At 44.3% G+C, this 15,002-nt stretch overlaps 1 protein-coding gene across 5 annotated transcripts in view; it reads left to right on the forward strand.

The window, feature by feature from the left end:
- The first annotated feature begins 1,725 nt into the window (after window positions 1–1,725).
- The window catches only part of ANKRD12 (ankyrin repeat domain 12), a 56,915-nt gene continuing 43,638 nt past the window's right edge, over window positions 1,726–15,002 (forward strand). For all 5 annotated transcript variants that reach the window (XR_001553436.3, XM_015855254.3, XM_015855253.3 and 2 more), the window contains exon 1: window positions 1,726–1,818. The gene's annotated coding sequence lies outside the window, so the exon portion shown is untranslated. The remainder of the gene's footprint in view (window positions 1,819–15,002) is intronic.

Below are 15,002 nucleotides of genomic sequence, written 5' to 3' on the forward strand. Positions count from 1 at the left end.
TTTGCAAAAGGTTCCTATCTTTAGATTTTAGTGCTGCAGGTTGACATTTGCAGTCTTTCAGTTACTAGATTGAGTTCAGCCGTGACACAGTTTGACCAGCTGTTGCACAGGCTTATCTTGATTCAGCCCAGTAGTTTTCACAGCTGATGATACAAGATGTTTGGCTAGGGAAGGCACATCAAGGGAAGTACTGCACAAGTCAACACAGCTCAGCTACAAAGGAATTGTGCAGCTGTGCTGTGTAAAAAGTGGAACTCTGGAGCCAAGGAGAAGAAACAAATGTCGAAGTAGCTATTGCTTTTTATGAGGAAATCTTGTAAAAGGCTTAAGAAACTGTATTTTTTTTAAAGTTATGGGTCAGTATCACAAATCTTAGCATCTGCTGTAGAAGACGGAGCTCCTAAGATTCTTCCCGTTGTATCAGCTGCTGCTTGTGAATACCCACCAACTTTATTGGGCTCTTGGAACTGCATGTTACCTGTGCTGATGTACAAGAAGGAGAATGCAGTACTACAGCACGCAGTGCACCTGCAGCCTGTCATTGCTGGAGGATGAATCACGCTGTGCCCTATATAGTACTGTGAGAAGAACAAACACTGTCTTGGGAAATACTCCACTCGGGCTGGCAGTCTGCAGCCTGCCCGCACGTCAGCCTGCCTGCACCTCAAGCAGTGACCTCTGCCATGGACCAGACATCAAAGAACATGAGGTAAACGCAGCTCCCTTTTGTTGCGCGGTCACTGGCGTCTGTGCACCTGCTTCTGGTCAGCTGACAGCACATGATGCACTGCTTGCATCAGAGAGGAAAGGACGGCAGCTGCGTTACAAAACACGACCGGTACAATAAACTTCTGGAAGCAAATTAAGACACGTTTACCTAAACAACAACATGACATGCAGCATGGGAATATCTGGGTTATGTGACGCCAGCCTCCGCCAGCAGCAAGTCATGTAGGGGATGTGCAACAAGAGTTAAATTAAATTAAGTCATTAAAGTGAGCTGTTCCTACAGAGCTTGTGGAGTCTCCTTCTCTGGAGATACTCCAGACCCACCTGGACACTCTCCTATGCGACCTACTGTAGGGAACCTGCTTTAGAGCAGGGGGTTGGGCTGGAATCCCACAGGTCCCTTCCAACTCCTATGCCTGTCATTACCCCAAATTACACCTTCAAAGCATGCTTTAATTCAGAATAAGTCCCGTTTGTGCCGCACCGCCTCATTTGGATGCGCGGCGCCCTCCGGATGGCACATGCGCACTGAGCGGGCTGTTAAAACTCACTGCGCCATCGCCGCCGGAAAACCCCTCCCTGTGGAAGGAGCGGGAGGAGGCGGCAGGAGGCGGCCGTTGGCTGCGGGCGGCTCCTGGTCCCGCGGCCGCTCTCGTGCCCCGTCTCCTCTCCCCGTCCGTTCGCTCCGTCCCCGCCCGGTACCGGCCGCGGCGCCGCCGTTTCCAGAAAGTTCCTCAGCCGCTCACAACGGCGCGACGCGTGCGCGCCGCCCTCTCTCGCCCTCCAGCCCCGGGTGCCGTTACCCCGTTACCCCGCCGGGCTGCGGTCGCCCCCGACCCTCTGAACGGCCGGCACGGAGCCGCGTGGGCGGGGCGCGGCCAACGGCAGCCGCACGGAGCCCAGCTCCGGGATCCGCGCTGTGCAAAGGGCGGGCGGGGGAGGGGAGCGGCTGCTCCGGGCGGGAGGGGGAGGAGGAGGAGGAGAAGAAGGAGGGCTGTTTTCAAACCCGACGGCCACAGCGGGGCCGGGGCTGAGCGGCTGCGCGCGGCGGGAGGCGGCGGCGGTGGTAGAGCTGCGGGCCGGGAGGAGGTAAGGAGCGGCCGCGCCCCTCGCTCTCCTCACGGCGGGGCTCCCTCAGGTGCTGCCCCGCTCGGCGCCTGTCAGTCAGCGCCGCCCGGAGCCATGGCCGCCGCTGTCACCCGCAGCCGGGCTGGCCGAGAGCCGGCGGGCGGCGGTTCCCCGGGGGAAGGCAGGGAGAGAGAGAGGCGGCGAGGCGCTGCCCAAGCGGGGCCGCGCTGTCCGCCTCGGAGCCGGGACTAAGGTTGGCGGCGCCCTGCGGGGGGCTGACAGCGGAGCGCGGCCACGGCGAGGTGGAGCCCGAGTGTGGTGCGGCACAGGTGGCACCGGGCAACAAAGAGAGGGAGAGAGCGGCGGGTGGCACTGCCGGGTTCGGCTCGGCTTCGTGCTTTTGTTCGGGCTGCTGGTACGGAGCGAGATAATGCCCATCTTACTCCGTTTTATCTATTCCTTATTTGTTTTATTCCGTTTGCTTCCGCTTTACTCCGTTTTGTTGCCTTTTATTCCGTTGATCTCCCCGCACGAGCGGCTGGGTGTTTTGTGGTGGCAGCCCTCGTCGCGTTCCGCACCTTTGTTTTGTGGGTGTGGATGGAGATGGGGATTTCATGCCTCTGAGTTCCAGGAGAGCCGATGGGATAAAGAAACACTAATAAAGAGCAGCAGTGAGTTGTGATGCTCGCAGGAACACAAAGCGCTCAGACAGATGTGCGGCAGCCCCAGTGTCACCGCGTTCCAGGAAAAACTGTTTAATCTTGGAACGAGGGGAAAGGGTGAGGTCATCGTGTCTATAAGAAATCATTAGTGGTCATTACAATAATAAGCCGTTATCAATGTGGGGAGGCTTGAGGGGCAACGCTTACCTGGTTGTGAAGTGCTTGGGTGGATTTCAGCATGAAGCTTGACAGCTGCTTGCTCGCATCTCAGCCCCTAGGGTAGGGATGTGCTCAGGTGTGCAGCTGGGAAGGGCTCAGCACCCACTGCCACCTGAAGTTCAGTGCTATGGGGTCCCTGGAGTAACAGGTCTTTCAAATGACATCAGGGCATCTCACCTGTTGTGACTGCTTCCTAGTAAGCCCTGAGCCTGGCTGGCATGCCAGAGAGCCGTTCAGCCTTTCAGAAGGATGACATCTGGATCTGAAAGATAGCAGGATTTCTGTGTATCCCTTGCCATCTCTTTGTGTGTTCTTTGCCCACTCAGATGATTATTCAAAATTATGTGTGAACTCCAAATACTACAGACGGCAAAACTTAGGACAGATGTTGTGTAAGAAAGCAACTGTGTGCAACAAACGACGTTCATGAAAGGTTTATTCCAAGCAGGCTTGCGCAATGGGTGGCTTCTTTGAGGAAAAGGACTTTTAATAAGCAGCCTGAATGAGCGCTTGTATGAAGCGTCAGAGTTTATTTGGCATTAGTTGGGAGTGTTTCCTTGTTACCACTTAAGTTAGAATTAAAAGCATATACTGAAAATGAAATACTCCTCTTTATTAAACGCAGATTATTGGTTGTAGGCTCAAACAGCGTTTGTGTCACCGGGGGTCTGTTTAAATTGCTACAAGACTCAGTAACTTGCAGCTCTAACTTTGCAAGGTCCCTACCTGGGTATCCTCTTGCTGAAGCACTGGCTCCTGGGAATGGCTGAGCTAGAGCTTCTTCCTCGGTACTGAGTGTGCAGATGCATGGAAATAAGCTCTGCTCATTGAACTGATTTGCCATGTTCAGATTACCTTAGTGTGGTGAAATTGCCTGAAAGACTGGTGCTGTTGGTCCTCTTTAACAACTGGAAAGAGTTATTGATCACCAAATATGTAATGATTAACCTGCTACCGTAGTGTTAATATCCACATGTAGAACAAATTACTTTTGGCTTTTCTTTTAACCTTACGAAGAAATGAGCTAGATGTGAACGTTTGGCATTTCTTTCTCTTGCGTGTTCTTTTGCAGATGGAGCAGCATAAATGTTGATTGGTCATTTAGTCTCCAGACTCCTATGTTTTAGCTACATCATTAGATTCTACTTAGACTCCAGTGACAGATGGCATGAAATAAATATTAGCACAAACTCTATCTTGCATTTTGCATTATGACACTGAATAGTTTTATTAACAGAATAACACAAGTCAGAGCCCAGCTAACATAGTCTTTTTTTTCTTGCTTTCTTTCCTTACAAGTTTGTTATTGTTCCGGAACCGGAGGAGTTCCTTGAGCAGATCACTGAGCACTTCCACAAGCAGATCGCTTGGCAGCTTAGCTATGCATTTGAGAACCTCTATTGTCACCTTCTATAAAACCTATTAATTTAAAGAGAGTGCAGGGAGCCATTGAGAGCTGGTATGACTTTGCTGTGGCTTTTTTTGGGTTATCTTCCCACGTTTGACAAAGTGTCCTTTTATCTGCAGCTTGCACTTTTATCTTTCGCAAGCAGCAAATGAAGAAACTCTCCTCAGCTTCATGGAGCTCTATCTGAAGCAGCTGAGCATACGGTGTTGCAAGGGGATTGGTTTCACTCTGTCTTATGCCAAGAAAAGCCATAGTCCATACAGAGACACAATTATGAGTTATGTTAGAAGGAAAAGCTAAGGATCCAGGAACCGCTTTATTTTTGCACCATCTTGCATCAGTGAGGCTGGAAATAATAGAGCTAGAAAGCACATTTCCCTTGCCTTCAGATTTAAGAAAGTGTTAAGAAACCAAGTAGTGTTTTGTTGTGTGAGGAGTATTGTTCTGGGAGAAATCTGAGTGAGTTCCATCACTTGATGACAGCAGCAATGAGCTCGCTTGCATTAAGACACTTCTGGTAGTTTCCCATCTCTTTCTTTTACATCCCACTTCATGGGTATCTTGCCTTTCAAACTATCCAGGCTTTGACTGGACAGATAGCTTTACCAGCCAGGTTGCAGAAATATTTTTCTCTTGTTAACTCTCACTTCAAGATCTTGTTTAACAAAGAATGCTGAGAGAAATCAGCTTTCTTTGCTGCCCTGTTCAGCAATCTAATCTGGCTTCTTACTGCTAGTTTGCAGATAAGGAAAAAAGGGAAAATTTGTTTCCTGGTATATATATTATTAGAACAGACTCTAATATGGTCTTGACAGCCATATTACTTTCTAAAACTTAAAAGAAGTAAACAATCTTGTCTTGAAAGTAACTTGTTCTGCGTCTTCCAATCCCCTCAACTTCCCAGTGATGTAGAAACATTAGTGAGGGTGAAGTGTGTTACTCACTGTAGTTATGCAGAGGTACTTGGAATGGACCTGAAATCTCTGGGCTTACAGATCTTTACTGAGTTACTAAAGGGATTGTGGATCCCCATAGAAGAAATTTAAACTTGGTCATTGAGCTGCTTTAAGCTTTTCTTTGGCAGACGCTGTACTGATGGAACAGCCTTAGCTGACCAAGATTTATTTTGCTGCATCTTTAGGGAATAAGCAGTAGATCAAAACTGAGGCTTACGACTCCACTTCTCCATTTAGCTGAAAGGGAGTATCGTTATGTTCAGAATCTGTGCAGGTGCTTCCTTTGAGCCCAGAGCTCATCCTAAAAAAGAGTCAAGAGGAAGCACCTGCAAACATACAAGTTTTTTAGACTTTGTAGATGAAAAGGCAAACCTCGTCATGGATTTGCAATAAGTGTCTTCAGCTCCTGACTCTTGGGCAAGCGTGACTCCTTTCTTTTCTCTCCCAGAATAGGTTTTCTCTTTATAGGATCAAGAAACTCCTTCATTTAGAGAGGCTGTCTAGAATGAGGAGAAAGTCTATCAAGCACTCTAGAGCTTGCTAGAGTCTGCTTCTCAGAGTAAGGAGATGAAGGTTTTTCTGTGTAGATGCTTATTGTGACAGCAAGTATGGGCCTCAGTAAAAATAGGATGCTTCCCAATGTGTATTCTACACAGCTGTCTTAATGATATGATTTAACTTGACTCTGCCATCAGTACTCACAAGCTGCACGGGTTCTTTGTTGGAATAAATGCTGTCCTGACTTCATGGCATAAGTTGCTGGGGAATGTAAGAGACTTAAACCTTTTAATATGCTGAGCATATCAGCAGGAGGAGAGAACTGCCGGTGGACATGCAGCCTCCGAGTTAAAGAACAGCTGTGTTTCTAATTCACGGAACGGAATCGTAGCCTTGCTGAGATTGGAAGGCGCTTCTGGAGGGCATCCAGTCCGTCCCCCTGCTCAGAGCGGGGCCAGCAGAGCGGATTGCTCAGAGCTGTGTCCAGTTGAACCTGGAATTCAGCCTAACTGTGTGAATAAAATGCTGCTAGGCTTAGCCAGCCTGTTGGGATTCCTTGCTGAAAGCTTGATAAATTCAAAAACTGTCGAGTGGCTTTCTTTCAAATAGAACTCTTCCTCTATCTCCACCCCCACCTCACCCAACTGTTATAGGTAGTGAAATTAGTCAGGAAAAATACATTTTTAGTCACCAGAGGATGCAGTCTTGCTGCATTACTTCTTGTTTTGTGGTAGCCTTGTCAAGCTGTGCTATGTTCTGCTAAGTTCTGCTTCTCAATTATTACTATTTTTTTTAAATAGCAATGACGAAGTGCTTCCATAAGCAAGACTTCCTTGTGCTTCGTCTTGCTCATTAAATATACAGTCTGCAGTTTCTCTCTCTCTTCTTCCTTCCCTTTCCTCCAAGAAGACAAACACCTGTATTTATTCTCTATGTTGTTTGTATTGGCACTTCATTGAAGAAAGCCTCTTCCAGTGCCTGCAACTCAGACTAAGCTTCTGAGTGGAAAACTGAAAGTGAAAGGACCCGATTTTCTACTGCAGAAGAAGATAAACAATACGTATCTAGAGCATAAATACTGATAAGAGTATTTCTTCTGATATAATCATCCAAATATTGATAACACCTGAAAAGAAGCTCAGAGTGTTTTTGAACCGTCAGAATTCCTCTCGAGGAGAAAAACAAGTATTTCTTCCAGCGGTTGTATTTGTGATTCTCATCGTCATCTGCTTTCTTGCCAGCTCTTCCTGGCAGAACGATCAGCCGTATGTAAAACCAGTAATGCCTGTGTCTTCCATGAACAGATGTGGGCTTGGTCTTGGAGCTGGGAAATGAGTGTGAGAGTAAGCAATGCTGACAAACATCCTTCAGGTTTGGCTGGCTGCAGTTCCCTCCTGGCCCACAGGGAGAAATGCTGGGAATGCTGTAGGGATAGTGTCTGTGGCTCAGATGGAATGACAGCCCGTGTCACTAGGTGGGAGCTGCTCCAGCCCAACTGGAATGGGAGTCAGTATTGGTGACTTCTGTTAATTAGGTTTGTCACTAGGCTGGGGAGAGGAAATGCTTCTGTTGGCTTGGTTCTGTTTTGTTGTTGATGCCAGTAGAAATACCCCTGTTCTTAAATGTATGCTTCTTACATCTTGTATCTCCTAGGTGGGGAGAGGTTGTGCCCCTGCCTGTATGCATAAAAAGAAATGTATATACAAGAGATCAGGGAGGTTATTTTGCTTCTGAATCATTCCAAGCTGTTCTTTGAAGTGAAAGTCATCTGGTTGATGTTACACAGGTTCCACAAACTTTCAGCTTTAGTATTTTAACTTGCTCCACTTAAAATCAGTTTTGCCACAAGGTGTTACCTCAGATGCTTTGAATGCAGCACTTTCCTTGGATATTAAAAGTACATTAATTAAATAGGAGAAAAGTTAGTGTCAGTAGAGGCGTTTGCCTCCTTTCTCTGTTTATTTGTTATTTTTAGAAAGTGAGACGGTATTGAATTACTGATAATGATTCTGCCATTCTCAAATGCTCTGGTATGCCATTTTTATATAAAATAGTCCATCTTTTTATGCTTTTTCAATTTCTTTGCAAAAATTATATTACTTAAGATTATGGTTTGGAAAGTTCATTTGTAATGTACTTTTTCAGTCTTCTTGCTTTGTTATTAACCAAACCTACAGCACTACAGAGGCTTTTCTGAAGGAACAGATGATGTTGTAATCCAGTGTCGGTAGGACTTGCATTCTGTAAGTGTGTCCTCAATAGAAATAGCCATAGAATTGAGGTATAAATCAGAGACTACCTGTTGTATAGATGTTTCCCTGGCTTTATAGATATATTTTAGTGAACAACTAAGTAGACTTGTTGAGCTTAAACAGAATCTCTGTGATTCTGTGATTGTTTGCCTTTCTGAGATGGTAAGATTTGTTTGTGCTTGGACTTTTTTGATGAGACTTCACATTGTTTGATGAGTGGGTTAAATCACAAGCTGTCAAGTACTGCTCAAGAGGAGTCCTATGGGAGTAGAGACTGGAATAAAACTATAATGTAGGAAGAGGTTGTAGGGAGAGGATCCCTGAAAGTTGGTTGTTCTGTCATCTGTTTTAGAAAAGCTATGGGGTACAGGCTTTTTAGGAATATTGTGACCAGAGGAGGGCCACAAAGATGATCAGGGGGCTGGAGCACCTCCCCTATGAGGACAGGCTGAAGGAGCTGGGCTTGTTCAACCTGGAGAAGAGAAGGTTGCAGGGTGATCTCATTGCAGCCTTTCAGTACCTGAAGGGAACTTACACCCAGGAGGGGAGTAAACTCTTCAAAAGGGCTGACAATAGCAGGACACGGGGAAATGGTTTTAAGTTAAAAGAGGGAAGATTTAGGTTGGATGTTAGGGGGAAGTTCTTTACTAGGAGAGTGGTTAGGCCCTGGAACAGGCTGCCCAGGGAGGTTGTGGATGCCCCGTCCTTGGAGGTGTTCAAGGCCAGGTTGGACGGGACCCTGGGCAACCTGATCTAGTAAAGGTGTATGTTTGGTGGCCCTGCCAGGCAGGGGGGTTGGAACTACATGATTTTTTCAACTTCATCAGTTTGTCAACAATTTTTGTACAGCAAAAGAAGTGAGTTTCTTCAGTTGCTGTGACAGTGCTGCGATTGCCATTAGTAAGAGTGATCACAGAAGGTTGAAGTCCGCTTTTTGCCTGGAGTGTTACTTAAAATACTTCAGTGGGGGCACTCGGGGCCAAGCCAGCGTCTCAGTTCAGAGGGAATGTTTAGCAAATGAAAATATTGCTGAAGGCCAAAGATCAACTTGGAGTTATTGGTTACTGTAGGGCTGTTTTGTTTCATCTTATCTAGCTTTTTGTTTTTGTTTTCTTTTTTACTTTCAGATGCAAATCAGTGACAGTGTGTTGGTTTCATTCTACAATGTAGATTATGGAGTTTTAAGTAGAAGTATAATGTGCAGCACTACTGCAATAGGTGCTTCAGTTCTTTCTTGGTTGGTGTTTAAATATTGTCCTAAGTCAATGTTCCAGCCATCCAAACTGAATGAGTCATAGGCATCTTTCTAATGATGAGATGTGCTATGACAGGAGCAATCTCTTGCTCTGATACACCTGTTACTGGAGGATGGTGTTATCTGTAGTACCTTTACAATTCTAGTCAGTCCATCCAACAAATCTCAGAGGCATGTTCATGTGTGTGTTATTTTAAATCAGCGAATAAGATTTTGTAAATGAAATTTGGGGCAAGTGTTCTCTCTTTTTCATGTTATACTACTTGTATAATAACCTTGTTGCCTACAGTTGGTCAAGAACAGGAAGGCTTGTATGAGCTGGTGTTTCTGTTACCAATTTTTCCTCCTTAGGTGGTAGACTTTGTTCTTTGTAAGGTACGAGGGCAGCTGCAAACATCTGACTGACCAGATAACAGGACTTACATAACCTCTCAATATTCCTTCCAAACCCAACTACTCCATAATTACTTAAGTTTTTGTATTCTTCAGTAAGCATGTATTTCATTAGAAATAAATTTCTTACTTCTTAAAACTCAATCTCTGGATAAAGTCATGCACTTTAATACAGTGTATTTGTTAGAAAGAGGCTGAGAAGTTTAAATGCATTGAAAATAAATTGTAGGGTATTGTGAAGTGCCTGCAGCTTGAAACTAAGCATAGGTAAACTCAGGCCTTTAAAACACGGAGTTGAAGACATTCTGGATGGGAATGTAAGCAAGTGCAACAAAACCTCAGCAAAGATCCTAGTTTCTTTTCTGAATAAGGCTGAGTTGTATGTCCTCATTTTTTCGCTCTTCCTAGTAGAAATTCCTAGACTATTAGATACATTCTTTATTTTGGTAGGAAGCAGCGGTTAGTTCCAGCTGAAGCACTGGAAAATCTTTCTTGCTGCCTGAGCGTCAGCTGTTTTTGGGGACTTCATCCTTTCCCTGTGTAGTGCAGTCTGACACGCTGTGAGTAGGTACTTTAGAGTATATATAAAGCTGTTTTGGAGATTGTGAGTAGTCACTGCCCATTCTTATTTCACTGTGCAAGGACAGCTTTTAAAAATGAGATTAAAATATTTTGTTTTTCTTAGGAGTTATACAAGTATTTCTGCAATGTATTTGAATCTCAAATATCTCCTCATTTCGAATTAAAGTGTGGAAGTGCACTCTGATAGGATAAAGTCCTTTGATCTGTTCTGTACATTAACTAGTATCTGAGGAGTCTCCAAATACACATCCAGGTCTACTCACAGCATTTTGAGTAGATGTTTTGTGGTAGATGGCTGCTTTTTTTTCCTTCGAGTGGCTCATCTAAACCATAGAATTGCTGTGGAGAGAAGGGAGTAAGGCACTTCTTATGAGGTTGCACAATAGTCGTAGCAGTGGAGTAAAACTGATCTCAGTGTTGCACATTCTAGCCACAGTCATTTAAAGTACTGTGCAAGTCTTAAAGGAAGATTCTAATAATGAAGAATTCCCCGTTTCTTGACCAAAAGTGTTTTGTCATTTTGTCATCACATTCTGCAAAATCTGCCAAACTTGTGACTCATGTCCGTACTGGGTACTGCATTTACACTTAATTTTGCAACAGACTGTTGCCTTAGGCACCATTAGTTTGAGAATATGTGTTAGATGGCAGTTCTTTCACTGTAACTCTGTAACTCTGACATTGGAATCTGCATGGGCTGAACTGTTGTGATTACGTGTGAAAAGAGCTTGTGAATATTTGCGAAATGAGAATGTTCTTCCATGTTTTGTCTGTAAAAGATGCATGCAGTGACTTTTAGGCACTGCTCTTTCCAACAGATAGATAGAACAGGTGTGCTGCCTAAGGCCAATAGCGTTCATCTACTGGTTACTGCTAGAGAGCAGAGCTGCAAGTACAATGAGACACCACACAGTGAAAGTCAAAAATGTGCCTGGTAAATTCCTCTGTTCACTGTATTTGATGGCACACCATATTCAGGAAGTATATGCAAAATATGCTTTCCTTTAAGCTTACAAAGGACAGCATGCTTCTGGACCGTTGCGGTAGGCAGGCTTGCTGTAAGTGTATGTTCAGTCCATTCTAGTTCTATACGTCTTATGTATTACAGGTCTTTGGAAAAAATCTGCTAGTGTAGAGATGTTGTACCTAGTCAGCTTCGACTTTAGCATCTTGGGAGCTGGGCTGTTCAGTAAACCCTCAGCATGAACATGCACAGTACATTCAACTTTGGATGCTGAATGGTTGAGTGGAGGTAATTGTGATTTGTGTAACTTTGTTTTCACAGAACTTTGCACCAGAAGCCTAGAATTACTTTTGCTCAAGAGAAGCCTGTAATAGCCCTTTAACTGTTTCCATTGCAAATATCAAACTGCTGCTACGATTATAGGATAACTGCATTTGCATAGATGTCTGCAATGAAGACCTTGATAAAAAGGCTAGTACCTTTGTGGCTACGGTCACCGTTCACTTTGAAATCACAGAACAGTATTTTGTATAATGTTCTAATGAGATTTTAAAGTAGGCTAGGCCTACTATTCAAAGGCCATTTTTGTGACGGAGCACTGGAACAGGCTGCCCAGGGAGGTGGTGGAGTCTCCTTCTCTGGAGATATCCAAGACCCGCCTGGACGCCTACCTGTGTGACGTGGTGTAGGGAGCCTGCTTTGGCAGGGGGGTTGGACTCGATGATCTCTAGAGGTCCCTTCCAACCCCTACAATTCTGTGATTCTATGATTTTTCATAGCAGGTTTGTGTCTGATCCTTTTGAAGAAGAAAAGGGCTTGGTCACCTACTGAAGGAATCTTCTGCTTTTCTGAAGTGAGCTGTATTACAGAGCATAATTCAGGGAACCTGTCTGTTTCTTGACTGGCCGATGTTGATTTACACCTGCTTTCTGTAGAACTTGTTAATTTTCACGTGATCGGAGGATATACAAATAGTGAGAATGTCACAGTATGCCTTTAAGTGAAATTATAGCTCTCCTCTGGAAGGTGTTCCTCCATATACACTGTTTTGAGATCTGAGCTTTCTCTACTATGGCAAAGAGGTAACAAGTGTGTGATAAAGTGGGAGGTGTAACTGTGCAGGAGAAGAAAATGGATGGGGGAGTGAGATAGGAACAGACAGCAAAGGACAGGTTGGGCGGAACCAGCAGAATGCTGTGTCTAGGTCTGCTATGCCCCTTCTGCACTTTTTTAAAGCAGACCCGACTTCCATCATCTTGGTTTTTGTGCCATTTCTCACTTGCCTTCTTCCTGGCTTTATTCCCAGTGTTATTACTGTCCCCTGATAATGCTGCTCACGCTTTCTTGTAGTGCCTGCCTCCTGCTAGCTGCAGTTATTGGTTGTGATGTGAAGTCCAGTTGATATCTCAATGGAGCTTAGTAGGTTTGAAACACTGAACAATGTGTAAGTTCCCTCCCTAAGCTCCGAAGTGCAGAGGAATCCTAGTCCTGTGCTTCTGTTCTTGGCAGACATGTTACCTGCTCTGGGCAATATCCTGTCTTCTGCTTTCATCTGCCCTTCCCATTAGACACAAGCAGCATCTAAGCCTTCGTTTCTCCATGTTTATCCAAGGAGTTATTGGAAAACTGATGACAGTGGTTATGTTGGTCATTCTCCATTAAAACTGAAAGTGGATGCAGTACTTGAGATTGTTCTACAGAGCCACAGGAGTGCCAAGATGTGGGTATTTCTGGTTTGTGCTCCACACTGTGGGGAAAATAATCTTGTGTGCTGATCATGGGGGTGTACTGGGCTCTGCTCCCTAGTGGTCCTTTCCTACTTATCCTCTCAAGTTTGTATGTCTGCTGGTTCCTCATTGCAGCTGCATTCTCTTGTTTTGATAGTCTGAAGCTTTACTTGCACACAGGCATACTGTGTGGGAATTATCAGGTCAAAATACAGCTGTTCCTTTCATAGACGTGATGCTTAACTTGCTGAACCAGAAAAGCACAGTTCTGACCTGCTGTGCTTTCCTCTGCCCTTAGTAAATGTTGCATCTTTGCATATTCAGACCTGAGTGCTCTCTTTCTCCACTGTCCCATTTTCTTGGTCTTGTTTTTCTTAACCTGTCTCTAAATCCATAGTAAAATATCTCAAATAATTATCTTGTTCTATTTTCTTAATGGACCCCACAGATGATAAAGTAGATACTAATGATCTCAGTTAAGGCACGCACTGAAATCTGACTGGAATGTGTTTTGTTGTATAGCAGAGGGTTGTGTTGGAGTAACTATATAGAGGTAATAACAACTTCTGCAAGAAGAAAACTGACAGCGCTGCTACATGTTCCTACATGATATTTCATGTATCACTGGCACTGCTAGTTGGTTAACCTTTCCTTGGAAAGAAAGCACTTCTCTGAATTGTTTGCTTGGAGATGCATTTACTGTGAAATGAAATGCTTAAGCTGTTTGCCCTTTCCTGATGGGAAGTGAATGGGGAGGAGGAGAAGAAGCTACAAGAAGCCTGAGGGCACTCTACTTATTTAAATTGACGTATTTTGCTTAAATTCTGCTCCTTGCGCTGTGTGTATATATATTTTTATATCTAAAGCTGTTTTCTGTAGCTTTTGTTCCTTTGTGCCTTATCCCTTCCTTTTTGCCTCTGCTGCCTTTGCCACTCCCACTGGGATACTGATAACGTTTGGTGTGGCTGGGCTGGGGTTACCAACACGCTTCTTAATTAGCCAATATATACATACAGATTGGACTGCTGGATTTCTCCAAGCAAAATACCAAATGTTGACAGGAAAAACTTCCATTCCCTGGCTGTTCTTAGACTTCTCTTGTGTACTCATCCACCAACTTTTTGTCTTCCTTTCCTTAACAGAATTTCAGTATCACTGAGATCTGGGTCAGACCAGTCATTTTGAAATAAATTTGAACCAGAGAAAGTCTTGAGGTGTGGGGAAGAGGAGATGATGTCTAAGAAGAAATCTATATCAGTGCCTTTGGGTGAATCAGGAATGTACTTGTAACTATCTTCAGCATTTCTCCTTGCCGTAGTTCAGTTTGCTCTATGGAATAGCTTTGGTGTTTGATTTCTCCTGGCCAAAGCTAAGCATTCTGGAATGTGCTGAATGGGCTTCAGTCTTTGAAGTATGTTTAGTGCATGGGATTGCGCTAGGCCTAGTCCAGAGCAAAACTGCTACATGTGGCAAATGTTGAATTTTTGCTGCTCTACAGATCTGCTCTTGAAATGCTCCACTTCTCGGTAATGTAGTTGTAGCCTCAGCTGTCATTTTTCTAAGTCTAATTTTAGCAAAACGTTCTGGACTACTCCTGTCAAATATTTATAGCAGATATTTCGTACAGTTGATTCAGTGTTTCCCAGTCTGGAGTAAATCCTTACTGGAAGAGAGGTGGTTTGGTTTTTGTTTTTCTTTCTCCTCTGCAGATAAAAGAAGGGAGATGCAGAAGAGTAAAGGCACCTTATGGCAGCTTCCTTGTTGTTTTTCTTAAATGCACACGCATTCTAGAGCACAAGGACAGATGTAGTGTCTTGGAAAGTAACCCATCTGCTCTTAATGTTACCGAGGTTCAATCTTGTGCCCTTCTGCCTTGCTTTAATGGCAGTCAGCTGGCCTTCAAGGTAACTTTACATCAGGGCTATCAAAGAAAATCTTCTCTAAACCTTGTGTAAGTTTTGTTTTATGTGTTATGGAAAAGACATACCTTGAATAATTAAGCAAGTGATGCTTAATTTCTTACAGATTTATGTCGTGTGGTTGATTAACTGGGAGCATGCAAGTCCCAACTGAAACACTCTGCTGTGACTGGGGGAGAGAAAGTAGCAGCTTAAACAGGTCATTTCATGTGGATTTTTGTTGTATGCCGTGTGGTTCATGTTGGAACTGTGCCTCAGGGAAAACAGCGACAGATTATTTGCTGCTGGCCACCTTTTTCCATGAAATTTAGAAGTTCTTGAAGTCCTTGCTAACTTTTCTCTGCTGTCAGATTTATGCAAAGCCACCTAT

The sequence above is a fragment of the Coturnix japonica genome, chromosome 2 (genome assembly GCF_054131305.1).
Source record: "Coturnix japonica strain WE chromosome 2, WE-NBRP24, whole genome shotgun sequence".
Taxonomy (NCBI): domain Eukaryota; kingdom Metazoa; phylum Chordata; class Aves; order Galliformes; family Phasianidae; genus Coturnix; species Coturnix japonica.